Genomic DNA, 26,341 nt, shown 5'->3' on the forward strand with positions numbered 1-26,341 from the left:
TTTACTACTCACCGGCCCTGGAGGAAGTATACCCCTTGCCTTGAGGTACCACACAGGAAGGTCAAGGCAGGGTACATGCAGAAAGCGGGAGGAACTGGGGCACATGCATTTATTAGGGTCTGTGGGTGGAGTGCTTTGGAGTTCCTGGGCTAAGGTGGATTGTCCAATCAGACCATAAAGAGCAAGGGTTTTGGGAAGCTTCACAGGGGTTTTTCCTAAGGGCTACACAAGGGGAAGGTGTTGGGAGGCAAGGAACTTACATTTGCTTGTGACTGTGGACTCTTACCTAGGGCTTGTGCTTGTACAAGGGATTAGTGTCAGTTTAAGACCCTTGCAGGCAGCTTGGCCAAAAATGTATGCCAAGGCAGCAGTATGATGGAATAGTTCAGCTAAACTCTCAACAAGCATACATGTTAACTGAAATCTGCTACCTGCCATTATAATCAATGTGGCTAAAATACTCATCTGAAACCTGTATAGGCTAAAGGAAATTTTTAAAAGGTCTAAGTCAAGGAGAAATTCTGCAGAATTTTTCCTTGCCTCTGTGGGGAGTGCTTGGACCTTGACCACAGTGTAGTGAGTGTTAACTAGGTGTGTTTTTGTCTGCTTACTAAAAGAGACCTGAGGGGCGCCTGGGTGGCTCAGTGGGTTAAGCCGCTGCCTTCGGCTCAGGTCATGATCTCAGGGTCCTGGGATCGAGTCCCACATGGGGCTCTCTGCTCAGCAAGAAGCCTGCTTCTCTCTCTCTCTCTCTCTCTCTGCCTTCCTCTCCATCTACTTGTGATCTCTCTCTGTCAAATAAATAAATAAAATCTTTTAAAAAAAAATAATAAAAGAGACCTGATTCTCTTTCCACTAGAATTGAAGCTTTGCAAGTTTTATGGTCCGTAGGTGTGGTGCATGCAGGGTTTGTGCTGGTCTTCTGGGGGAGGGGTCCATTACACTTGTAGCCAGCTTGCCTGAGGAAAGCCATACCAGTGGAGCACAGTGGGGCAGACTTGGTGTAAGCAGGTTACATAGCCAGTATCGGTTCTGTGTTGTTTACTGAGTTTGGTTTATGCCTAGGGGCAGGAGAGGGAAATGGTACCCACTGGTTCCTTTGTCTCTCACCGATGTGCTCCAAAAAGTACGAACTGTCTTTCCCTGTGCCCCTTAGGTAGTCCTCAGTTTATGCAGCCTGCCTGGGATCATTTGCCTGCTTCTGCTCAGGAGTAGGGCAGTGTCCCCAGGTCTCTATCATAGCCAAAGTCTGGGGCCTTTGAAACTCCAGTTTCTGAGACCCACTGGTTGCAAATATAGGAGATTCACCCCCTCTCCTTCTCTGAGCCAATGGCTTTGGGGAACTCTTCTCTTTGTGCTCATCCCTGTGTACTCCACTCACTCTCTCTCACTTTTCTCCACAACCAGGGTTCCCTCCCCTCCATAGCACCCACAATCTGTTTTTCCTCCATAACAAGTCTCCATACTTCCTATCTTCCTTGAAGTGGCCTCTTCTGTCCCTTTAGTTGTGCAGTTGTTCTATCAATCCTCAGGTTGCTTTCTTCAGTATTCATTATGATTTAATAGTTATCTGGCTATGTTTGAGGGACAAAGCAAACCAGGGGGCCTCCTACTATACCACCATCTTTGCCTTAGTAAAATTTTTAAATTTTAATTACTGTTACTGTACTTTGCAACTTGAGAAATTCCCTTTGGGTCTTCTTCATAATTTCTATCTCTCTTTTTTTTTAATTTCTTTTCAGCGTAACAGAATTCATTGTTTTTGCATCACACCCAGTGCTCCATGCAATACGTGCCCTCCTTAATACCCACCCCCTGGCTCCCCCAACCTCCCACCCCCTGCCCCTTCAAAACCCTTAGATTGTTTTTCAGAGTCTATAATCTCTCATGGTTCATCTCCCCTTCCAATTTCCCTCAACTCCCTTCTCCTCTCCAACTCCCTATGTTCTCCATGTTATTTGTTATGCTCCACAAATACGTGAAACCATATGATAATTGACTCTCTCTCTGCTTGACTTATTTCACTCAGCAAAATCTCTTCCAGTCCCGTCCATGTTGCTACAAAAGTTGGGTATTCATCCTTTCTGATGGAGGCATAATACTCCATAGTGTATATGGACCACATCTTCCTTATCCATTCGTCCGTTGAAGGGCATCTTGGTTCTTTCCACAGTTTGGCGACTGTGGCCATTGCTGCTATAAACATTGGGGTACAGATGGCCCTTCTTTTCACTCCATCTGTATCTTTGGCATAAATACCCAGTAGTGCAATTGCAGGATCATAGGGAAGCTCTATTTTTAATTTCTTGAGGAATCTCCACACTGTTCTCCAAAGTGGCTGCACCAACTTGCATTCCCACCAACAGTGTAAGAGGGTTCCCCTTTCTCCACATCCCCTCCAACACTTGTTGTTTCCTGTCTTGTTAATTTTGGCCATTCTAACTGGTGTAAGGTGGTATCTCAATGTGGTTTTAATTTGAATCTCCGTGATGGTTAGTGATGATGAACATTTTTTAATGTGTCTGATAGCCATTTGTATGTCTTCTTTGGAGAAGTGTCCATTTTTTTTATATGATTATCTGTTTCGTGTGTGTTGAGTTTGAGAAGTTCTTTATAGATCCTGAATATCAACCTTTTCTCTGTACTGTCATTTGCAAATCTCCATGGTCCTCTCAATTGATGAAGAAAAAGCATTTGACAAAATCCAGCATCCATTCCTGATTAAAACACTTCAAAGTATAGGGATAGAGGGAACATTTCTGAACTTCATAAAGTCTATCTATGAAAGACCCACAGCAAATATCATCCTCAATGGGAAAAAGCTCACAGCCTTCCCGTTGAGATCAGGAACACGACAAGGATGCCACTCTCACCACTCTTGTTCAACATAGTATTAGAGGTCCTAGCAACAGCAATCAGACAACAAAGAGAAATAAAAGGTATCCAGATTGGCAATGAAGAAGTCAAACTCTATCTCTTCGCAGATGACATGATACTTTATATGTAAAACCCAAAAGACTCCACCCCCAAACTACTAGAACTCATACAGCAATTCAGTATGTGGCAGGATACAAAATCAATGTACAGAAATCAGTGGCTTTCTTATACACTAACAATGAAAATACAGAAAGGGAAATTAGAGAATCGATTCCATTTACTATAGCACCAAGAACCATAAGATACCTGGGATTAAACCTAAGCAAAGAGGTAAAGGATCTGTACTCGAGGAACTACAGAACACTCATGAAAGAAATTGAAGAAGACACAAAAAGATGGAAGACCATTCCATGCTCTTGCATTGGAAGAATAAACATTGTTAGAATGTCTATACTGCCTAGAGCAATCTATACTTTTAATGCCATTCTGATCAAAATTCCACCGGTATTTTTCAAAGAGCTGGAGCAAATAATCCTAAAATTTGTATGGAATCTATCTCTATTGTTTACATACTTCCCTTAATTTTTTTTTCAAATGTGCTTTCCTTCTTTTAATATAGTAGCTGTTTTGAAGTATTTGTCTATTGTTTATTAAGCAACATATGAGAACATTTGGAAACTCCCAAATTCTATGGACAATTCTATGGACAATTTTTCTCCTAAAATATGGATCACTCTTTCTTATTCCTTTCAAAATTGGATATTTTAGATAGCATGTTGTACCAATTATAGATTTGATTTTCCCTCTGAAATTTGTTTTTGTTGTTTTGTGTTTCTTTTTCTATTTGTTTCTTTCTTTGATAACTTGTCAAACTACATTTGTGAAACCCGACTCACTTGCAGTGGGGTACTGCAGATGTCTCTAATTTAAAAAAATAAATACCTTTATTTTTAAACCTGAAAAAAAAAAAAAGTCCAAGTCAAGTCAAGCAGAACTTGACTTGGATTTTTTGCCGAAGGCTACAATGTGTTACAGGACTACTGCCAGTAGAAGTTCCACACAAGGTCACACACTGACTCTTCTCTGCTTCCTTTTCAGCTTATATGCTGGCCTTTCTCTCTTGCTTCTGTGTTGGCCTTTCTCTTAGACCCACTGAGAAGTATCCCAGAAAGAAGGGAATAGATACTTAAACTGTAAAGTTTTCAGGCAATAGGAGTAGGATTGGAATTAAAACAGAAGAAACAGAAATAAGTCTTATTATAGAATTTAAAGAAACAATATATTTGATTTCTTTTGCTGTTTTAACAAATTACCACAAACTTAGTACCTTAAAACATCCCATGTTTATTATCTTATAGTTCTAAAGGTGAGAAGTCAGATACAGGTCTCAGTGGGCTAAAATCAAGGTGTCAGCAGGGCTATATTCTTTTTGGATGCTCTAGGGGAGAATCCCCCCCCCCCTTTTCCAGTTTCAAGCAGCTGCCCTCGAATTATGACCACCTCTCCATTTCCTCTGTCTTTAAACCCAGCAATACTACATCTCTTTGACCATCCTTCTCTGCCTCTCTTCTGCCTCCCTCTTGCACTCTAAAGAGTGATTACAGTGGGCCCACCTGGATAATCCAGGATAAAATCCCTATTTTAAGGTCAGCTGACTAGCAGCCATAATTACACCTGCAACCTTAATTCCTCTTTTGCTGTGTAACCTAACATATTCACAGGGATTATACCAGGCATTTTCTCTTTATCAGGAAAATTATTTCATTTCTCTGAAATTCCTATTTTTTATTACAGTAGAATTCTTAAAATATTTTGTTAGAAATAATAATTTCAGCATGGAGATCCCTAAATGAAACAGTGAGTAGTCATTTCTTCTTCTGGAGCTCTTAGATTTGTGACCTTATATACTGTGTTTATTTTTGTAAGGTGTTCCTGGGTATTAAGGTAGGTTTGTTCCTGGGAAGAATGGAAGAAAATCTAAGATGAGTGTTTCTTGAGAGCAAAAGAGAAATTTATAAAGCATTGAGCTATAGATGGAAGTCTTCTCTTTCTAGTTATATAATTCACAGGGAATACAGTGATGAATGGTCATTTAAATTTTTTTTTTTTTTTTTAAGATTTTTGTGTCATAGGGTATTCTTTGTAAAGGATTTGTGTAGACGTGTCAGTAGAGCCTTGTTCTGTTCTCTTGGTCTGGGAACAAGCTCTATTTTAAGGAAATTTCTTCTGTAAAATGTTTGTATTGTAGTGATATTTTATAAGCTCATTTAAACTTGGTCACTGTCATCGCATCTGGCTATTTGAGTTTTCTTTGTGGTTAGACTAACTGCCTCAGCCTTTAAGACTCAGGTAGAGTCTTGTAGCAATGCTGACATTTCTGAAATTTCTGTGAGCAGGGATTTTTCAATGTTGTGATGGGAGTGAGAGATAAGGAAGAACTCTGGATTGGAAGTTACTGGGGCTGAGTGTTAGTCTGTATTTATTTTTACTCACTATGTCTTGGGTATCAGATAATCACAAACAAAAATTTTTGAAGCCTTCTAAAATGAGGAGTTTGGGGGCACCTGGGTGGCTCAGTGGGTTAAGCCTCTGCCTTTGGCTCAGGTCATGATCTCAGGGTTCTGGGATCGAGACCCGCATCGGGCTCTCTGCTCTGCAGTGAGCCTGCTTCCTCCTCTCTCTGCCTGCCTCTCTGCCTGCTTGTGATCTCTCTCTCTCTGTCAAATACATAAATAAAATCTTAAAAAAAAATAAAAAATAAAATGAGGAGTTTGGTCCATTATCCTTTTCAAATCTGGAAATTTTTCTTTTCTTTTCTTTTCTTTTTATTATTTTATCCCTCCCATCATTTCTGTGCCCTTTTCCTAGAATTTCTAATAGTTGTTATGTCTCACATGAGCTTATCAGCTTCTATTCTCTCCTATTTTTCTATTTCTGTTCATTCTTCTTTTACTATTATTATTAATATTATTTTGTCCTTTGTCTTTCTGAGAGATTTCTTAGAGTCTATCATCTGGCCCTTTTTGTTAAATTTTTAAATCAGGCAGTTACTTTTTTATAGAAAATTTTATACCTATTCAAACCTAGAGAGAAGAATCAAGGGGGTTCACTATACCAGTTATTCAGCTTAAAGGATGATCAGAATCATGGCCTTTTTTCATTTATATCCCTATTTACCCACTCCTCTTCCCAAATAGGATTAATTTGAGTGAGTCTTACATATCATCATGATTTATGTGATATAATAATGTAATTTAAAATATTTATTTACTTATTTGAGAGAGAGAGAGACAGAGAGAGAGAGCATGAGCAGGGGGGAAGAGGCAGAGGGAGTGGGAGAAGCTGACTTCCTGCTGGACAGGGAGCCTGACACAGGCCTGGATCCCAGAACCCTGAGATTATGACCTGAGCCGAAGGCAGATGCTTGACTGACTGAGCCACCCACGCACCCATAAAGTTTTTATATGTAAATGTACAGTTGTACATTTATATGTAGCTATTTCACTATGCCTTAAAAATTATTTATTTCTCAATGTTTTGCTAATAGGTAAGGACTCTTGTTCAGACATAACTAAATTTCATTTCTGTATCTCTAAAAAATTAAGTCATTTCTTAATATTAAGATCCTAGTAAATGTTCAATTTTTAGTAAACTTTGGAGTTTTAGATTTTTTTATTTAAATTCAATTAGCCAACATATAGTACATGATTAGTTTCACATGTAAAGTTCAGTAATTCATCAGTTTTGAGTTTTAGATCACAGAATTATTGCAAAGATATTAAAAAGTGTACCTATATATCCCACATCCAGTTTCCCCTATTATTAGTATATTACATTAATATAGCATATTTGCCACAATAATGAACCAATATTGGTATCTTATTACTTAGAGTCCATATTATTTAGATATTCTCAGTTTTCCCCTTCTTCTGTTCTAGGATTCCATACAGCATACTGTATTATAAGTAGTAGTCATGTCTTAGACTTTTCTTGGCCGTGATGGTGTCTTGGACTTTCCTTGATTTCGATGGCCTTGGCAGTTTTGAAGAGTACTCCTAGTCATATTTTCTAGAATGTTTCCCAACTGGGATTTGTTTCATGCTTTCCTTATGATTGGACTGGGGAAATATGTTTTTGGGCAGAAGACCACAGAGTTAAAGTGCATTCTCATCACATCATAGCAAGGATACATACCGTCAGTATGACTTATCATTGTTGCTGTTGACCCTGGCTTGAGATAGTTGTTTTTCAGGTTTCTCCACAGTAAAGTTTTCCTTTTCTTCTCTCTTTCTGTACTGTACTCTTTGGGAAATACCACTTTGGGCATCCCACACTTAAGGAATAGCTAGTTATAACCCACCTCATTAAGTGTAGGGTATCTCTGTATAAATTATTTGGGTTTCTCCTGCAAGGTGGAAAGGGATTTGTCTTATTCCTCATTTATTTATTCCATCATTTCTTTATATCAGTATGGACTTACATATTTTATATTTTTGGTTCTAATCCATAACCCTATCATTGTATTTTTGTTGTTGTTGTTGTTGTTATTTTGGTTTTGGGTACCTTTTTTTTTTTTTAAATTTTTCTGGCATTGTACGATGCTCTAGACTCATTTTCTGTATTTTCTGCCTCAGTCTTAGAATCAACCCCCTTCTCCAGAGTCTTAGTTGTTTTTTTTTTTTTTTTTAAGATTTATTTATTTTAGTTAGAGAATGTGTGCATGAGTAGGGGGAGGGGCAGAGAGAGAGGCAGAGAATCTCAAGTAGACTCTGCTGAGCGTGGAGCCCAACGTGGGGCTTGATTTCATGACCCTGAGATCATGACCTGAGCCGAAATCAAGAGTCGGGACACTCAACCAACTAAGTCACACCAGCTGCCCCGAAAAGCCTTAGTTTCTAATTGGAAAAGTGTGTTAGTGGTGTGTGGCAGCCAGGGATTTGGTTCTAGATTTTGTCAGCTGAAAGAGGAGATATATGTGTGTGTACTAACCTGTGTATATACATATATCTGTAAATATTTCTATATGTAACCATTTATATTTTGAGCTAAACATGAGTTCACATATTAATGTGTCCAATTCTAACCCATTACCAAATGCATCATTTTTGCTTTTTCCCCTTATTTGTTTGTAGTCTCCCACTCTAAGAGGAAGAAAACTGCTTTTTATCAGCCATCCATTTATGTAATTGTTCAATTCCAGTATATATTTATAGTCATTTCAGAATTATTAATTGTACCTCAACAGGAAGCACCTTTATCAACTAGAGTACACTGCTTATAGAATTTCTTAGCCTTTAGTCTTAGACTCCTTTCATTTCTGAAGTTACTTAAGTCATCACCGTATACCACTCATCCTCTTCAGTGAGTTTGTTTCATACATGTGTAATAAATACATTTAGACTTTTGACACATTCTGCACTCCCTCCAGGGACCCTGATTTCCTAAAAGCTTTTTAAACAAATTTGCATTCATTAAATTTACTCTTTGTGCTGTAAAGTTCAGTGATTTTCAACAAATGCTTAATGTTTTGTATTCACCATTACAGTATCAAAAAGAGTAGTTTCACCATCCTGAAATGTTCCCTATACTTCATCTATTTATTGGTTTCCCCAGTGAACCCCCAGCAAACACTGATATATCTCTATAGTTTTGCCTTTTAAAGAATGCTATATAATTAAAATCATACAGTATATAGCTTTTTCATACTGGGTTCTTTCATTTAGCAATATGCATTTGAGATTCATCCATGTCTTTTTGTGGCTTGATACCTCATTTTTTAAATCGGGAAATAATATTACTTTGGATGTACCATGGTTCGTTTACCCATTCATCTATCAAAGGAAATTTTGGTTGCTTCCAGTTTTTGGCTATTATCAGTAAAGCTGCCATAAATATCCACATACAGGTATTTCTGTGAATAGATGTTTCTTTAAATCATCTGGGAAAATATCAAAGAGTGCAGTTGCTCACCCATGTGTAGGGCTATGTTAAAAGCCTTGTTCAAAATAAACTGCCAAATTATTTTGCAAAGTCATTGTACCATTTTGCATTCCCACTAACAGTGAGTGAGAGTTCCAGTTGCTCTGCATTCTTATCAGCAGCTGGTATTGTCATTGTTTTGGATTTTAGACATTTTATTCGGTGTACAGTGGTATCTCATTGTTTTTAAATTTGCAATTCCTTAATAATAATGTTGAGCATCTTTTCATATGCTTGTCATCTGTATGTCTTTGGTGAAGTATCACTTTAGATCTATTGCCCATTTTTTAATTAATTTGTTTTCTTATTATTGAGTTTTAAGAGTTCTCTGTATATTTTGCATATAAATTTTTAAATCAGATATAGTGTCCTACAGTATTTTCTCATAGTTTGTGCCTTGTCTTTTCATTCTTTTAAAAGCGTATTTCACAGAGTAGATGCTTTTTTTTTTAAGTACTAACCTGTAACTCTTTTTTTTTTTTTTTAAGATTTTATTTATTTATTTGACAGGCAGAGATCACAAGTAGGCAGAGAGGCAGGCAGAAAGAGAGAGGGAGGAGGAAGCAGGCTCCCGGCTGAGCAGAGAAACCAATGCGGGGCTCAATCCCAGGACCCTGGGATCATGACCTGAGCTGAAGGCAGAGGCTTTAACCCACTGAGCCACCCAGGTGCCCACAGAAGCTTTTTTTTAAATTGTTATGTTAGTCATCATACAAGTACATCATTAGTTTTTGATGTAGTGTTCCACGATTCATTATTTGCATATAATACCCAGTGCACAGAGCAGAAGTTTTAAATAAATTCCAAATTATCAGTGTTTTCTTTCAAAGATAATGCTATTGGTATTATAATTAACAAATCATTATTAAACCCAAGGTCATGTAGATTTTCTACTTTAAGAAATTTTATAATCTTGGGATGCCTGGATGGCTTAGTTGGTTAAGCATCTGCCTTTGGCTCAGGTCATTATCCCAGGGTCCTGGGATCAAGCCCTGTATCGGGCTCCCTGCTCAGCCAGGAAGCTTGCTTCTCTCTTTCCCTCTGCCTGCTGCCCCCACCCCCTGCCATGCTCTCTCCTTCTCTCTCTCTGTGTCAAATAAATAAATAAAATCTTTAAAAAAAAGTTTTATAGTCTTGTACTTCACATTTTAGTCTATGATCCATTTTGAGTTAATTTCTGTTTAATACTTGCATTTGCGGTTTTTTTTTTTTTTGCATATAATTTTGTCTAAGAGTTGCAGCACTGTGAAAAGACTGTCCTTTCTACATTGAGCTCTCTCTCCTTCCTCTTTGTCTGAGTCAGTTGAGTGTAGTTGGGTGGGTCTACTTCTGAGCCTTGTTTTGTTCCGTTGATCTGTTTATTCCTTTTTTTTAAGTTTTTATTTATTTATTTGACAGAGACGGCACAAGCAAGGGGAGCAGCAGAGCGAGAGGGAGAAGCAGGCTTTCCACTGAGCAGGAAGCCTGACATGGGGCTCTATCCCAGGATTCTGGGATCACGACCTGAGCCAAAGGCAGACACTTAATGACTGAGCCACCCACGTACCCCTATGAGTTTATTCTTCCGCCAATAACATGCTGTCTTATTGTGATGTTTTGTCTTTTAGTAAGTCTTATGTTGTATAACAAAGAATTCAGGTGGCTTTTGTATCTACTTTGTGCTTGGAAGCCTCTACATCTTTGGAATTTCTCAACTGACAGGAGTGCTTTTGTTCATGATGGCCTTAATAGTTAATGCTAATGAGGTACCTCAGGATGAGGGTAAAGAATGCAAGAAAAACCACACCTGTGATTATAGGGTTGGGGCATTGAGCCATGTAAAATTAGTCTCACCTCTAGGGAGCAGAGGAAGTGGGCTGGAGATCGAGTTCAGCATATGGCCGGTAATTTGATCAATCTATCTATGTAATGAAACTCCAGTTAAAAACTTTGGATACTGAATCACAGATGAGCATCCCTGGTTAACAATACTCTATGCATATTGTTACTCATTGCTATACTATATAGTGACTTCTTTTGGCTCCACAGAGAATATAGAATTTTTGTTTGGGATCATCTCAGACCTTGCCCTGTGTGTGTCTTCTTTTGCCTGGGCTTGATTGATAACACGTTTTGTTGTAATATAACTGTAATTTCAACTATATTGCCTTCCTGAGTTCTGTGAGTTTTTCTACTGAATTATTGAACCTGAGGGAGTACTGGGAACCTCTAGATTTGTAGCCACTTGATCAGAAGTTTAGGGCCTGGGAACCCTTGAGTTTTAGCTAGTGGTGTCTGAATTGAGGTCAGTTTTTGGAAGATTGTGTTTTTTAACTTAGGAAGTTTGTTTTAACTCTTCATAGTCAGCATGAAAAGTTCTTGGAGTTTGTGTCATAAAAAGTGAAATCTGTTTTATCAACCCTGACTCACTGAAACATGTGGTTTGAGAAGAGAAAGGATGAAGGGCAAAGAAGTGTAGAATTTTTTATTCTTAGATGGCTATATATTCACTCATGATATGAAACTGCAGCTCCTGTAATCCATTACTAAAGGCAAAAGTTGTGGAATGGAATTTAGATGTGATGATAGATTCAACTCCCAATGAGATGGCTGACTGGATACATATATAAGAAATCATGTAAATATACAATTCCTTGATTATTATTATGTGTAATAGCTAAAATGAAAGTAATGTAGAGTTGTAGAGCTGATTCTGAAGCCGAACCAAGCTTAGATTTCAGTCAGTTTGAACTACAACCAGTAGTCTTGAAGCCACCTGCAATGGGAAAAATATTCTAGGACAACAGACAGTATTGCTATGACCTCTGGTTGCAAGAAATGTAGTCCAGTTGGAGGGAGGGCAAAGCCAAGAAACTTCTGAAACCGCTGGTTATAGTGCCAAGGACTTGTTTCTTTTTGTGGATCTGTTCATCATCAGCTTCTTGAAGAATTTTTACTGAAATGGATTGTGAGAGTGATTAATATAGGGGCAGTATCTTTGGTTTTGAGTGCTGTAGAGTAGAAGAGAATATATATAACTATGTAAAAGTCATAAATGGCTCTACACAGTGGGTTATTCGGGGGCAAGTAGCCTGGTGGAGTAGATGAAAGCTGCTATCAAGTTTGTTTATCTGAAAGACTGTCTTTCCTAAAACGCCTAGTGGAAGACCCTGGATTAAGTGCTGTACATGCTGGGCTGGCTTTATGGAGATTGGGATAGTCATCTACTGAATATACCCCATACCCAGATCATGGTAACTGCTGATTAAGGGGGCCCCTTTACATGTCTTTCCCATGTAACCATGCTGTAAAATCAAGCAACTGTTCAAGACACTTTGTCATGTTTGCTGTCTCCATTTCCCTTTAGGTATTAAGGATCTTTAAAAAAAAAAAAAGAATCATTAACAAGAAGGGAGGGAAAGAAGGCAAGAGCCTAGGGACTTGTCCTTTCAGGGCTGGATGTTTATTAGAAATGGGATGAATATATCGAACATTGATGAGGTTGAAGCAGAGATGTTAGTGCAGCAGTATTGAAGATCGAGTGTACCAGTGGAAGCCAGCGCTGGTCCCACAACCTTAAAGGGCGCTATTGAAGATTGAGTGTATGGGTTGTTTCTATCCTTTGGCTATTATGAATAATGCTGATATGAACATGCATGTATGCTGATATGAACATACATGTACATGTTTTTGTTTATGTACCTATTTTAAATTTTTGAGGGGCATGTACTTTATCGTAATTCCATTTAATTTTTTGAGGAACTGCCAAACTTTTTAAAGCAGCTGAATTACAAAATGATTTTTATAAACCATCAGCAATATATAAGGCTTATAGTTTTTCTATTCTTGATAGTAGTTGTTTTCTGCTTTTTTCCTTTAACTTTTTTTACTTTAAAACATTTTTTTAATTAAAGCCATCCTACTAGATGTTAAGTGGTATTTTATTATGGTTTTGATTTACATTTCCCAAGTGAATAGTAATGTTGAGCATCTTTTCATTTACTTGCTGGCTATTTATCTTTTTTCAGAGAAATGTCGATTTAAGTTCTTTGTCCATTTTTTAAAAAAAATTGGTTGCTTGTGTTTTTATATATTCTTGATACTAGACACTTATCACATACATGATTTGCAAATATTCTCTTCCATTCTATATGTTGTCTTTCTGCTCTATTGAAATATCCTAAGAAGTACAATTTTGATGAAATCCAATTTTAATTTTGAAGTCCAATTTATATTTTCTTTTATTGCTTATGCTCTTGATGCCATATCTTAAGAATTCATTGCAAAATCCAAAGTTACAAAGATTTACCTCTATGTTTTCTTTGAAATTTTAATGATTTTAGTTATTATATTTAGGTTGTTGATCCATTTAATTAATTTTTGTACAGGTTATTATGGTTGAAGTAATGGTCCAACTTCATTCTTTTGCATGTGGCTGTTTACCTCTTTCAGCACCATTTGTTGAGATGACTCTTTCCTTTCTTGAGTGATACCGGCACCCTTGTCAAAAATCAGTTGGCCAGAGATGTATACATTTATTTCGGTTCTCTCAGTTCTGTTCTGTGGATCTGTATGTCTGTCATTTTGTCAGTAGTGTACTGTTTTGAATACTGCAGTAATATGTAATCACATGTTTTTGATTACTTCTTCACAAGCTTTGTGCAGTGGCAGTATCATAACCAATTAGGTTTATCCGAGGTGCGATTATTGCTAATTGATTACTTCATCACAAAGATAAATTTTGAAACCAAGAAGTATGAGTCTTCCAAGTATGTTGTAGTTTTTCAGTGCTCTTGGTATTTGAGGTGCCTCACACTTTCATTTGAATTTTAGATTCAGTTTTTTCATCTCTACATCAAAGGCCATTCAAATTTTGAAAGGTTTCATTGAAAATATAGATTACTTTGATTAGTAGACATTTTAACAACATTAATTCTTATAGTTTATGAACACAAAGTGTCTTTTCACTTATCTAGGTCTTTTTTAGTTTCTTTGAGCAATATTTTGTACTTTTCAGCATATAAGTCTTTTATCTCCTTGGTTAAATTTATTCTAGACTTTTTTGTTTTTTTTTTTTTTGGATGCCATTGTTAATGAAATTGTTTTTCTTAAATTTTTTTTATTCTTTTGGTGTATAGAAAAAAAGTAACTGATTTTTCAGTGTTTATATTTTAACCCCTCTACTTTTCTGAGTTTATTATTACTCTAGTAGTTCTTTTGTGGATTCTTTGGGATGATACATATATATATAATATATGTATCATCCTGTGGTGCCCAAATATCAAAACAGTATTGAAAAAGTAAAATCATCGGGGGGCCTGGGTGGCTCAGTGGGTTAGGCCGCTGCCTTCGGCTCAGGTCATGATCTCGGGGTCCTGGGATCGAGCCCCGCATCGGGCTCTCTGCTCAGCAGGGAGCCTGCTTCCTCCCTCTCTCTCTGCCTGCCTCTCTGCCTGCTTATGATCTCTGTCTGTCAAATAAATAAATAAATAAAATCTTAAAAAAAAAAAAAAGTAAAATCATGTTATCTGTGAAAAAAGAAGTAGTTTACTTCTTTACCAATTCAAATACTTCTTTATTTAATTTTCTTGTTTAATTGTCTGGCTAGAACCTCCAGTACATTGTTGAATAGCAATGGTGAAAGTGTACATCCTTGTTTTGCTTATGATTTTAGGGAAATAAACTTTCAGTCTTTTTCTAGAGAGTGTTAGGTGTCGGTTTTTTATAAAGGTCCTTTATCATGTTGAGAAAGTTCCACTATATTTCTACTTTTTTGAATATTTTTATTATGAAAAGATGATAAATTTTGTTGAATGCTATTTCTGTATTAATTAAGGTGATGTGGTTATTTTCTTTCCTTCTATAAATGCAGTATATTACATTGATTTTTACATGTGGAATTTGTATTCCTGGGATAACTCCCAGTTGTATAATCTTTTTATTATGCTGATTGGTTGAATATATTAGTATATTATATCTTTATATCCGTATCAAACGGATACTGGTTTGTAGTTTTATTTTCTTGGTAGTGTTTGGCATTTGTATCAGGGTAATTTTGGGTTCATAGGATGAGTTAGGAAGTGTTGTATTTTTTTGAAGAGTTTGGAAAGGAATGATGTTAATTCTTTAAATTTTTGGTGGAATTCACCGGTTAAGCCATCTGATATGGTAGAGGTTTTTTTTTTGTTTTTTTTTGGGGGGGGCAGTTTGTGGATTACTGATTGTGTCTCTTGTTTTAAGTTTGTCCAGATTTTCTATTTTTTTCTTTGAGTCATTTTGGTAATTTCTATGCATCTACAGATTTGTCCATTCATCTTAATTGTCTAATTTGTGTACTATTGCTCAGATTTTTCATAATACTCTCTTAAAATCCTCTTTGTTTTAGTAACGTTGGTAGTAATGTCCCCATTTTTGCTTCTGATTTTAGTTATTTTTATAGTTTTGTCTTTCTTTTTTTCTTTGTCAATATAGTTAATGGTTTGTCATATTTGTGATAAATATGTCACCAGCTTTGGGTTTCATTAGTTTTTCTCTGTTTTGCTGTTTTCTGTTGTATTTTTTTTTCTGCACAATCTCTATTTTTTTTTTTCCTCTGCTAACTTTGAGGTTTAGTTTTCTGTTATTTTTCTGGTTCCATAAGCTGTAGTTAGATTATTGAGTTTTAGATTTTTCTTCTCTTTTTAAGGTAGGCATTTGCTGCAAAAAATTTCACTCTGAGTACGGTTTTTGCTCCATTTTGTAAGTTCTGGTATGTTGTATTTTTGCTCTGATTTTTCTCTAAGTATTTTCTGATTTTTCCTGTGGTTTTTCTTTGATCAGTTGATTAAGAATATGTTGTTCAGTTCTAGCTTCAGCAGCACATATACTAAAATTGAAACAATTTGGGGAAGATTAACATAGCTCCTAGGCAAGGATGACATGTAAATTTGTGAAGCATTCCATATTTTTATTAAAAATATAAAACTATTGCAAAGTTCTTAAAAAATGCATTGTTCAGTTTCCATATATGTGAATTTTCTAGGTCTTTTCTATTATGATTTGTAATTTCATTACATTTGGACCAAGAAGATTTTCATGTGATTTCAGTTTGTTGTTGAGGATTATTTTGTGAATATCATGTTATATCTTGGAGAATATGCCCCATGCACATAAGGGGAAGATGTGTGCTGCTTTTGTGGGGTAAATTTTTTTATTTTGTGTGTATATGTGTACATATATGTTTGTATTTTTATATATAACACATAATGTGTAATATAAATGTGATCATATATTTATGTTAATATAATATATAATGCAATTATATATTTATGTAATATAATGTTTATAAATATAAATCTATATTATGTGTTGTATATACTTAAATATCATGTATCTGTATTTGTACCTATATGTATACTTACCTTCCAGGTCCAATTGGTTTATAGTATTGTTCAAGTTCTCTATTTCCATAACAATCTTCTATCCAGATAATCTGTTCATTATTGAAAGCATAGTATTAACATTTCCAGGTATTATTGTAGACCTCTCTTTATTTCTTCCTTCAAATTTGTCAGTCTTTGCTTCATGTATTTTGCTCTGTTGATTGGTATGCACGTGTCTATAATTGTTATATCTTCTTGGTTAGTTCACCTATTATCAATATATAATATCCTTTGTTGTTTCTTATAATAATTTTTGACTTAAAGTATTTTGTCTGCTACTAGTGTGACCACCCAGCTATCTTCTAGTTACTGTTTGCATATTTACTTTTAACTTATATGTGTCTTTGGATGCAATGTGAGTCTAAGGTTACTATATAGTTTGATTTTTTTTTTAAATTAAAGATTTTATTTATTTATTTGACAGAGAGAAATCACAAGTAAGCAGAGAGGCAGGCAGAGACAGAGGAGGAAGCAGGCTCCCTGCTGAGCAGAAAGCCCGATGTGGGGCTCGGACCCAGGACCTGGGATCATGACCTGAGCCGAAGGCAGCGGCTTAACCCACTGAGCCACCCAGGCGCCCCTGATTTTTTTTTTTAAACCACTCTGCCATTTGTGATATTTAACCTATTTCCATTTATAGTAGTCACAGATAAGGATATGATTTGATAAGGAATGATTTCATTATCTCATTTTGCTATTTTTTCAGCATGTCTTACACTTTTTCTTATTTCTTCACTTGCTTTTTTGAGTTTAATTGATTTTTTGCAATATACCATTTTGATTCTTGTCTAATTTTTCAAATGTTTATATCTAAAATATTTTTTTGTTTACCTAGGAATTACAATGAAAATCCTGAATTTACAACAACGTAGTTTGGATTGATACAAACTTAGCTTCAGTAGTGTACAAAAACTCTGTTTCTATACAATTTTTTCCTTTTTTTCATGTTATTGTCATGAATTACATCTTAATACATTGTGCACACATTAACATATAATTCTTGTTTTATGTATTTGTGTCTGAATGACTCCTCTTAGAATTTTTTATAAGGCAAGTTTATTAGTTACAATCTCAGTTTTTTGGTTTTGTTTTTATTTGGTAATCTCTTAATTTCTCCTTTATTTTTGAAGGGTAGTTTTCCTGGATAGAGAATTCTTGGTTGAGTGTTCTTTTAGCACTTTAATTTAAACATGTCATCCCATTGGCTTCTGGCCTTCATGCTTTGTGATGAGAACTTGGCTTTTCATCTTACTCTGGATCCCTAGCATACAGTGCCTTGCTTTTCTCTTGGTGCTTTACATCTTTTCTTTGGCTTTTGACAATTTGAATATAATTCAAATTGGTATGCTGTCTGCATTTATCCTTCTTGTAATTCAGTTTGTTTCTTCATTGTATAAATGCTTGTCTTTTTTCAAATTTGAGAAATTTTTGGCTATTATTTTTTCAGATATTCTTTCTGCCTGTTTTTCATTCTTCTTCTGAAGTTCTTAATCATGCATATGTTGGAATGCCTTGACAGTATCTTCAGAAATCTCTCAGGCTTTTAACAAATTTTTTTTATTTTAATTCAGTTAAGTTAACATATAGGGTATTATTTCAGGGGTGGAATTTAGTGATTCATTATCAGTTGCATATAACACCCATTGCTTATTCCATCAAGTACCCTCCTTAATGCCCATCACCCAGTTACTGCATCCTTCTACCTACCTCTCCTGCAGCAACCCTCAGTTTGTTTCCTATGTTAAGAGTCTCTTATGGTTTGCCTCCCTGTCTGTTTTTATCTCATTTTATTTTTCCTTCTCTTCCCCTTTATCTGTTTTGTTTCTTAAGTTCCACATATAAGTTAAATCATACAGTATTTTTCTTTCTCTGACATATTTTGCTTAGCATAATAACCTCTAGTTCCATCTCCATCATTGCAAATGGCAAGACTTCATTCTTTTCGATGGCTGAGTAATATATATATATATAATAATATTTATATTATAATATGTGTATATATATATATATAATATATATATATTTACCACATCATCTTTATCCATTCATCTGTCAATATGGGCTCTTTACATATTTTGACTGTTGTGGACATTGTTGCTATAAACATTGGGGCATATGTGCTCCTTCAAGTCACTGTGTTTGTATCCTTTGGATAAATACCTGTTAGTGCAATTGTTGGGTTGTAGGGTAGTTCTGTTTTTAAGTTTTTGAGGAACCTTCATACTGTTTTCTAGAGTGGCTACACCAGTTTGCATTCCCACCTAAGTATAAGAAGGTTCCCGTTTCTCTGCATCCTGGCCAACATCTGTTGTTTTCTGACTTGTTAATTTTAGCCATTCTGACTGGTTTGAAGTGGTATCTAATCGTGGTTCTGGTCAGGCCTTTTGTTTATAAAATAAATTTTATTTATTTTATTGTTTTTCTTTCTTCTATGTAGCCTGAATAATTGCAATGGACAAATCTTCAGATTTGTTGATTCTTTCTTCTCTCTGTTCAAATCTGCTATTGAAATTCTTGTGATTTTTTTTTTTTTCATGAGGACCAAATCAAGATAATATATTTGAAATGCTTATCACAATACTGGCATCAAGTAGGTATGCAAAAATGTGGGCTTACAACTATATCATTTCTTAATTCTTAAGCGTTAACTCTTAATTGTTCTTTCTTTCTTAATTTTTAATTGTAGTAAAAAATTACATAAAATTTACCATTTCAGCTATTTTAAAGTATAGTTCAGTAGCATTAATTATATTCATATTGTTGTAGAACAGATCTTTAGAACTTTTTTATCTTGCATAATTGAACCTCTGTATTCAATGAACAACAAGCTCTCCTTTTCCCTCTCCTCCCAGTCCCCGATAACCACTATTTTACTTTCTATGTCTATGAGTTTGACTATTCTAGATACTGCATATATGTGGAATCATAAAGTATTGTCATTTTGTGACTGGCGTATATCACTTAGCAAAGTGTCCTCAAGGTTCATCTGTGTTGTTGCATGTCATAAGCTTTCCTTCTTTTTAAAGGAGAATAATATTGCATTATATGTATATACCACATTTACCCATTCATCTTTTGATGGACATTTGGATTGTTTCTACCTCTTGACTTATATAACTAATACTACAGTGAATGTGGGTGTGTATATATCTCTTTGAGATCCTGCTTTCAGTTATTGTGGATGTATACTCAGTTTCAGTGAATTTTTCATTTGTCATACTTTAACTGCAGAATTTCTGTTTGTTCGTTTGTTTTTTATATTCCTTCTTTACCCATCTTCTGTACTTGGTTAAATATTCTTTGCCTATGGTTTTCTTGAGTTCTTTGAATATATCAAAGACAGTTGTTTTAAAGGCTGTCAATAGACAAAGTTCAATGCTTGAGCTTCATCAGGGATCATTTCTGTTATTATTTTTTCTTTTTCTGTGACTAGATGATACTTTCTTTGCATGACCCTAAGTTTTTGTTGAAAAATAGACATTTTGAATATTTTAATGTGGCAATACTGGAAATCATATTCTGCACTCTCCTTAGGGTTTGTTTTGTTACTTGCTTGTAGGCTATAGGTGTTTGCTTTTTAAGTAGTTTTTTAAAACTATTTTTGTAAAGTCTTTTTGCTTATCATGTTTAGTCTGAGAAGTTTGTGTTACTTTAGCTGTGTTTTAGGCAGGGATTTCCTTAAATGCCAAAAATAAACAAACAAAAGAGACAAAAGGGGGAGAGAAGGAGAGTGAGAGTAAGAGAGAAGGGAAGGAGGGAAAGAAGGGAGGGTGACAGAGAAAGAAGGAAGAATTCAAAGCAGGAGAGTAAAAAATTCTCAAAGTCAAAATTAAAAAAACCTTGTTATCTTTCATTTTTGCATTTTGGCTCTTTTTTTGGGTACTCCTTCAGTGCTTAGCCTGATGATTTACAACTCTGTCTTAACCTTCACTTTCTACTTTTTCTGAGCCTAGAGATCATCTAGAGTTGAAAGCTTTGGGTCCTCTTAGGTCTTTACTGAGAATGCATCCTACTGTGGGCTTTTTTTGTGGCTTCACTATTCATTTATGTTTGTCAACTATAATATTTTGTTCCAGGGTGATTGTGGATTGTCTGTCTCCCAGTGGTTTTGAGCAATGCCCGTTACTTTTCTACGCTGTGTGAATTCCAAGCTAGGCAAAACAAACACATGCATTTTGTGTCAGTCACTCAGGTAACCCCAGACAGGTTAGAACAGAGAAACACAATTTTTTGGAATAAGGTCTTCACTGAGCTCTTTGGAAATAGGGACTGAGGTCCTAAACTGGGAACAAGATCTGTTCTCTTCAAATTTGCAGTCAGGCTGTAAAGGGGCATATGGGAAAGGCCAGTCTCATTGACAACTAGAGTGCAGAACCATACAGCAACTCAGAAATGGCTTAGAAATTTCTTAAGAATTTAAACATATTTACTGTGTCACTCAGCAGCCCCACTACTCCTGGGCATGAAAGTTTATATTCACACAAAAACCTGTGTATGAATGTTTGTCAAATTTTTATTTATAACAGCTAGAAACTGGAAAAACCCAAAATGTCCTTCAGTGAGTACATGGATACACAAACTGGTACATCCATGCAAAGGAATACCACTCAGCAATAAAAAGTAATGAATTATTGATATATTCAGTGACTTAGGTGAATCTTTTTGTTTAAGATTTTATTTATTTATTTGTCAGAGAGAGAGAGAGACAGAGAGAGAGAGGTGAAGTACAACCAGGGGGAGCAGGAGGCAGAGGGAGAAGTAGGCTCTCCACCAAGCAAGGAGCTGAGTGCAGGACTCAATCCCAGGACTCTGGGATTATGACCTAAGCCAAATAATAGACACTTAACCGACTGAGAAACCCAGGTGCCTCAACTTAGGTGAATCTTAAAGGTATTCTGTTGAGTGTAAGAAGCCAATCTAAAGGGGTTGCAAACTCTGATTCCATTTATATGACATTCTTAAAAGATGAAGCTGTAGAGTTGGAGAATGGATCATTATTGGGGATATGAGTGGGTGGTGGGTGTAACTATAGCTGGATAGTACAAGGAAGATTTTTCAGGTGAAGAGACTATTTTGTCCTAATTGTATTGGTGCTTACACAAAATAATATGTATTTTAAAATTCATAAACTGTACAATAAGAAAAAATTAATTTTACTGCATGATAATTACAGTAGATAGTGCTATTCATTTGTCAAAAACGTGAAGGCTTTCTTCAGTTTATTAGTGAAAGAGGGATTCATGGAAGAAAGAACTGGCCTACCACCTCATAGTTTGCTCTATTTGATTGGAAAAGTATTCTCAGAGGTCAAGGAAATTCTGTGATGATTCTGCTAATATGTATTCAGAGTTTTTTTTTTTTTTAAGATTTTATTTATTTATTTGACAGAGATCACAAGTAGGCAGAGAAGCAGGCAGAGAGAGAGAGGAGGAAGCAGGCTCCCCGCTGAGCAGAGAGCCCGACGTGGGGCTCGATCCCAGGACCCCGGGATCATGACCCGAGCCGAAGGCAGAGGCTTTAACCCTCTGAGCCACCCAGGCGCCCCTGTATTCAGAGTTTTAATTCCAATGAGGCTTGTGGGAAACCACTGGGAGCCAGAATATATAGATTTAAGGTTTTTTTTTCGTCATACTCCCAGCTAATGATCTTATTAGATGGTCTCCCAACTTAAACAGGTACATGTGGATGTTGGCTGTCAAGAAGTCCTGGCTCGCCAGTTAGAGGATCCTGGCATAACAAACGTGGAACAGAAACTCTTTCCCACGTTAACCAGTCTCCACGCTGCATGTTTTTTTTTTTTTTTCCCCTTTCTATAATAATTCTTACCTGTGCAGATGACAGATTTCTAAGCTGGGCCAGAAAAATTACAATAGATCAATTTTTTCTTTTTTTTTTTTACTTTCTCTCTTTGCCTGCTTCCTTACTGAAAGGTCTCAGTAATATCTCTGATAAAACTCTGAGAAGCATAGATCTCCTATGAAGATGAATAGGGGAACATTGTTTAAGACAGATGTTAGAATCCAGTCTTCAACTCCTTATTCAGCTTTGTATGCCATCTCTGAGGTGCTGAGTCCCACACCTCAAATCTCTTGCCCATCTCACATATATTGTCCTCTGCTGAACATGTCTTCCAAAGATGCAGCAAGCATATCAAAATTACCAGGTTCTAAAATTAGGTATTAATTCTTTTACCTCCTACCGGTTTTGGTTTTCTTTTTTTTTATACTTTATTTCAGTTAATAGGAATTATCCATGCGTTTCTCAAGCCAGGAACCAAGGAGTTATTTGTGGCTCCTTCCTTACTGCTCAGTGAGATTTTGTTCTATAGATCCTGACTCCTCAGTATGTTTTGTAACTGCTTATCCTTCATTCTCACTGACACTGATTAATGCCAAGCCACCATCATGTCACATGGATTCTGCAATAGCCACAAACTGCTTTTTCTTTCCTACTTAAATTCATTTTGGACACAGCAACCAGAATATTTCTTTAATGTAAATCTCAATTTACCACTTGTGAAAACTTATCAGTCATACCTCTTTCATTGACATAAAGTCTAGACACCTTAATATGACCTAAATAGTTGTTCATGATATAGATCTACTTCTCTGAGTGTTGTCTTAGTCACCTAGGGCTACTATAACAAAACACTATAGACTGAGTGGCTTAAACAGCAGACATTTATTTCAGTTTTGGAGGCTGGAAGTCCAAGATCAACGTGTTGGCAAATTCATTTCCTGGTGAAGACAGACCCCTTTCCTTGTTTCCAGATAGCCACCTTCTTACTATATACTCACATGGTGGGAGAGAAAGAGTGTGTGCTCCAATTTCTTTCTCTTATAAGGACACTAATCCCATCATAGGGTTCCCACTATCCTGACTCTAACTAGAACAAATTACCCCCTGGAGACCCTACCTCCACATAGACTCATATTGTGGGCTAGGGCTTCAGTATAAGAACTTTGGGAAAATACAAATAGTCCATAACAAGTATTAACGAACTACTTGAAATTATCTGCATTGAGCAGGTCAGCAAACTCTGTCATATAAGCCAGCCACATCTGGCCAACCACCTTGTTTTTCACAGCCTGAAAAATGTTTTTTTACATTTTAGGTGGTTACACTTTAAATGATTCTGTAAGTACCTATGTAGTATACTGATTTTGTCTGTGGGCCTGCAAAGTCTAAGTATTTACTTTTTGTCTTTTAAAAATAAATTTTTTTTTTACTTGGACTTAGAGTAGATTATGCTTTTTGATTCCTTGCTCTTTGCATACTGTTTCCTCTTCCATGTTCTAGAAACCATATTTGTTTGTTCTTTAGATTTTCTCTGACTTGATTTTGTTTTAGGTTTTCTCTGACATGCCAAGACTTAGATATCCATCCATCGAGCTTTCATGGTAGTTGAGCCATTACCATACTATAAAGAAACTGTTTGAGGGAAGACAAGTACCCTTGGAGGGCTGTTGCAACCTTGTTCAATTACCATTTGTAAAGTAGAGCCCTGGAGTATTGGATGGTGAACCCTACTTCAGTAAAAGAGAACAAGGGAAATTGCAATAGAGAAGTTTATTACTAATAGATTCTGAAGGAAGTATTTGGCATGCCTGGAGGGGCCATAAAAGTGCAGGTAAGGAAAGTCACAAGTCCTGTGGTATGTGACTTTATTAGGGTTGATGACTAGAGTGCTTTGGGATTCCCGAACTAATTCTGGATTGGTCAGTACAAACCAAAAAGAGCAGGGTTTTGATAACCCCAAGTGAGTTTATTTAAGGGGTGCGCAAGGGGAAGGCACTGGGAGGCAGGGTAATTACAGCTCACAAGGGCTGTTGGGGAAATCCTATCAGGAATTTACATTTGCTTCTGATGCTGGGATTATTACCTAGGGGCATGAACTCATGGGAGGGGGTAGTTTCAGTTCAAGGCCCCTACAGGTACCTTGGCCACACAAAATGGATGCCAAGGCAGCAATATCATAGTTTAGCTACACTCTTGACAAAGACGTGGGTATATCTTTTGCCTTCCACATACTGGTTTTTATATGTGTTGAGTTATTGAGGGTATGTCTTTCAGTTGCCACATGGAGGGACAGCGTCAAACTCCCTCCCCACAAATTTGTTCAGATGTGAATACTGTATACTAAGAGGGTATGAAACAATTTATTACTCAAGTAACGATGCTTTCTGGGGAGAGAGAGTACCCAAAGTGGACAGGAATAGTTTGAGTGAAGTTAAGAGAGGCAGGTAGATCTGGTTTTTATTGTGGTTAAGGGATGTACCAGGTTGATGGGTTCCCATACTCAGGCTAGGTTTATGTGGTTTGAACTTCTCTGCTGATGCCAAGAAAGGTAGACTTTTTTCAACATGATATCCAAAAGTTTTGGATATTATAAAAGCTTACTACAGAAAAATAAAAAAAGAATATAAAGAGCTTAAGTCCATATTATCTCATGTAATGGAAAATTATAATAATCCTTTGGCTTATAACCATTCTGATGTATTTTTCAGCATTAAAGATAAAGTCATATTGTACATATACAATTCTTTTCCCTGCCCCCATGCTACACATCATCTTCCCACGTGTCTAGATAATAAATCATATGCAGTGATTTATTGGTGAGTATTGAGCATAAATATGGATGGTTTTCCTTCCCTCCCTTCCTTTCTGTAGCTACTGTTCCCCTTCCTTTTTCCACTGCGCTTTCTTAGTACCTTCTCAGAGTGATAAAATTATTTTGTTACTTTTACATTCATTGGAACAGGCTCATTTTCATTCTGTAAGATTAATTTTTTAATACTTTCATTATAAAATGAAACCTACAGAAAACCACACAAAACAAATGAGGGGTTTAGCTAGTTATTAAAAGTTGAACATAGGGGCACCTGGGTGGCTCAGTGGGTTAAAGCCTCTGCCTTTGGCTCAGGTCATGATCCCAGTGTCCTGGGATCGAGCCCCACATCGGGCTCTCTGCTCTGCAGGGAGCCCGCTTCCTCCTCTCTCTCTCTCTGCCTGCCTCTCTGCCTACTTGTGATCTCTATCTGTCAAATAAATAAATAAAATCTTTAAAAAAAAAAAAAAAGTTGAACATCCTTTTGGTAGTGTGGCAGTGCTTTTACTGATAGGTGTGTGTCAGCAAGCCACAGCCTGCTCTGGACCCTGAAAACAACGTTCTCTATTGCCTTTGATACTTTGCTGCATCCCTATTTATCAGAGCTGGCTTGGGGCACCCAACATTATTTTGTTTCACACGTACATACATGTATACAGACAGCCAAATGTTTTTATAGGAGATAAGATTTTTTAAGTAAAACTACGTAAGTCAGTGCTTAATGCAGAAAATGAGAAAATGCAAATACTCTAACGAAAACAAAAAGAAAAACTCCATAACCTATGTTTTGGCTTCCTTTCAACTTTTTTCTTTGCATATTATACAATATTTTCTTTTTTTCCCCCCAGAAAATGGATAATTCTGTACATGCTGTTTTATAGACCTATTTTTTTTAAAGTTAATATTTAGGTCTTTTCAGTGGAAAAAATGTATTTTTTCATTTAAAGTTAAAAACATTTTGTGTTCATACCAGTACTTTGCACTTACATTCAGGAACACAGGATTTTAATTTAATTTCATTGTTTTTTACATCCTTTTTTTCTTTTTCCTAATTTGAGAATCCACTTTTCAACAAACATTAATATAACTGTTTTCATTTATACCCATGTATGCACAACCAGAATAATGATGCCAGTAACACCATCCATAATATAATTGCTGAAAATAGTTTGAAAAATTTTCCTCACTTGAAACAGTTTCTCTCTGAGCATAATGTTGTCAACTTAATAGACAGTTAGACTCATTTATTTTAATTTACTTTTGACTTACAGAGATTCATCAAAACATTTGTCAGAGCAAAAGATTAGAAACAACCCGTCTGTTTTTTTACCCAATTGACATCTTTCCTTGTCTATAAATATATTTTCATTATTTTTTTTTTTTTAGCACAAACACATTTATTTACTAACTAAAGGGATGATCCTAATTAAATCAGCACTTTGAAATAGTTGCATGTAAAATGTTTGTGCTAAAGATA

General features: G+C 36.1%; 1 protein-coding gene, 1 non-coding gene and 1 pseudogene across 10 annotated transcripts in view; all 3 read left to right on the top strand.

Moving 5' to 3' along the window:
- The window catches only part of CCSER2 (coiled-coil serine rich protein 2), a 202,943-nt gene that overhangs the window by 64,014 nt on the left and 112,588 nt on the right, over positions 1 to 26,341 (top strand). The window contains exon 1 of one of the 9 annotated variants that reach the window (XM_047701702.1): positions 16,324 to 16,327. The exons of the other annotated variants lie outside the window; for them this stretch is intronic. The gene's annotated coding sequence lies outside the window, so the exon portion shown is untranslated. Of the gene's footprint in view, positions 1 to 16,323; positions 16,328 to 26,341 lie in introns of those variants that run through there. 9 annotated transcript variants of the gene reach the window in all.
- On the top strand, positions 13,489 to 13,594 carry LOC125085314 (uncharacterized; annotated as a pseudogene).
- On the top strand, positions 15,677 to 15,783 carry LOC125085346 (U6 spliceosomal RNA). The gene has a single exon (XR_007122877.1). It is a non-coding gene; the product is annotated as a U6 spliceosomal RNA (small nuclear RNA).

This window comes from Lutra lutra, chromosome 14 (assembly GCF_902655055.1).
Source record: "Lutra lutra chromosome 14, mLutLut1.2, whole genome shotgun sequence".
NCBI classification, from domain to species: Eukaryota; Metazoa; Chordata; class Mammalia; order Carnivora; family Mustelidae; genus Lutra; species Lutra lutra.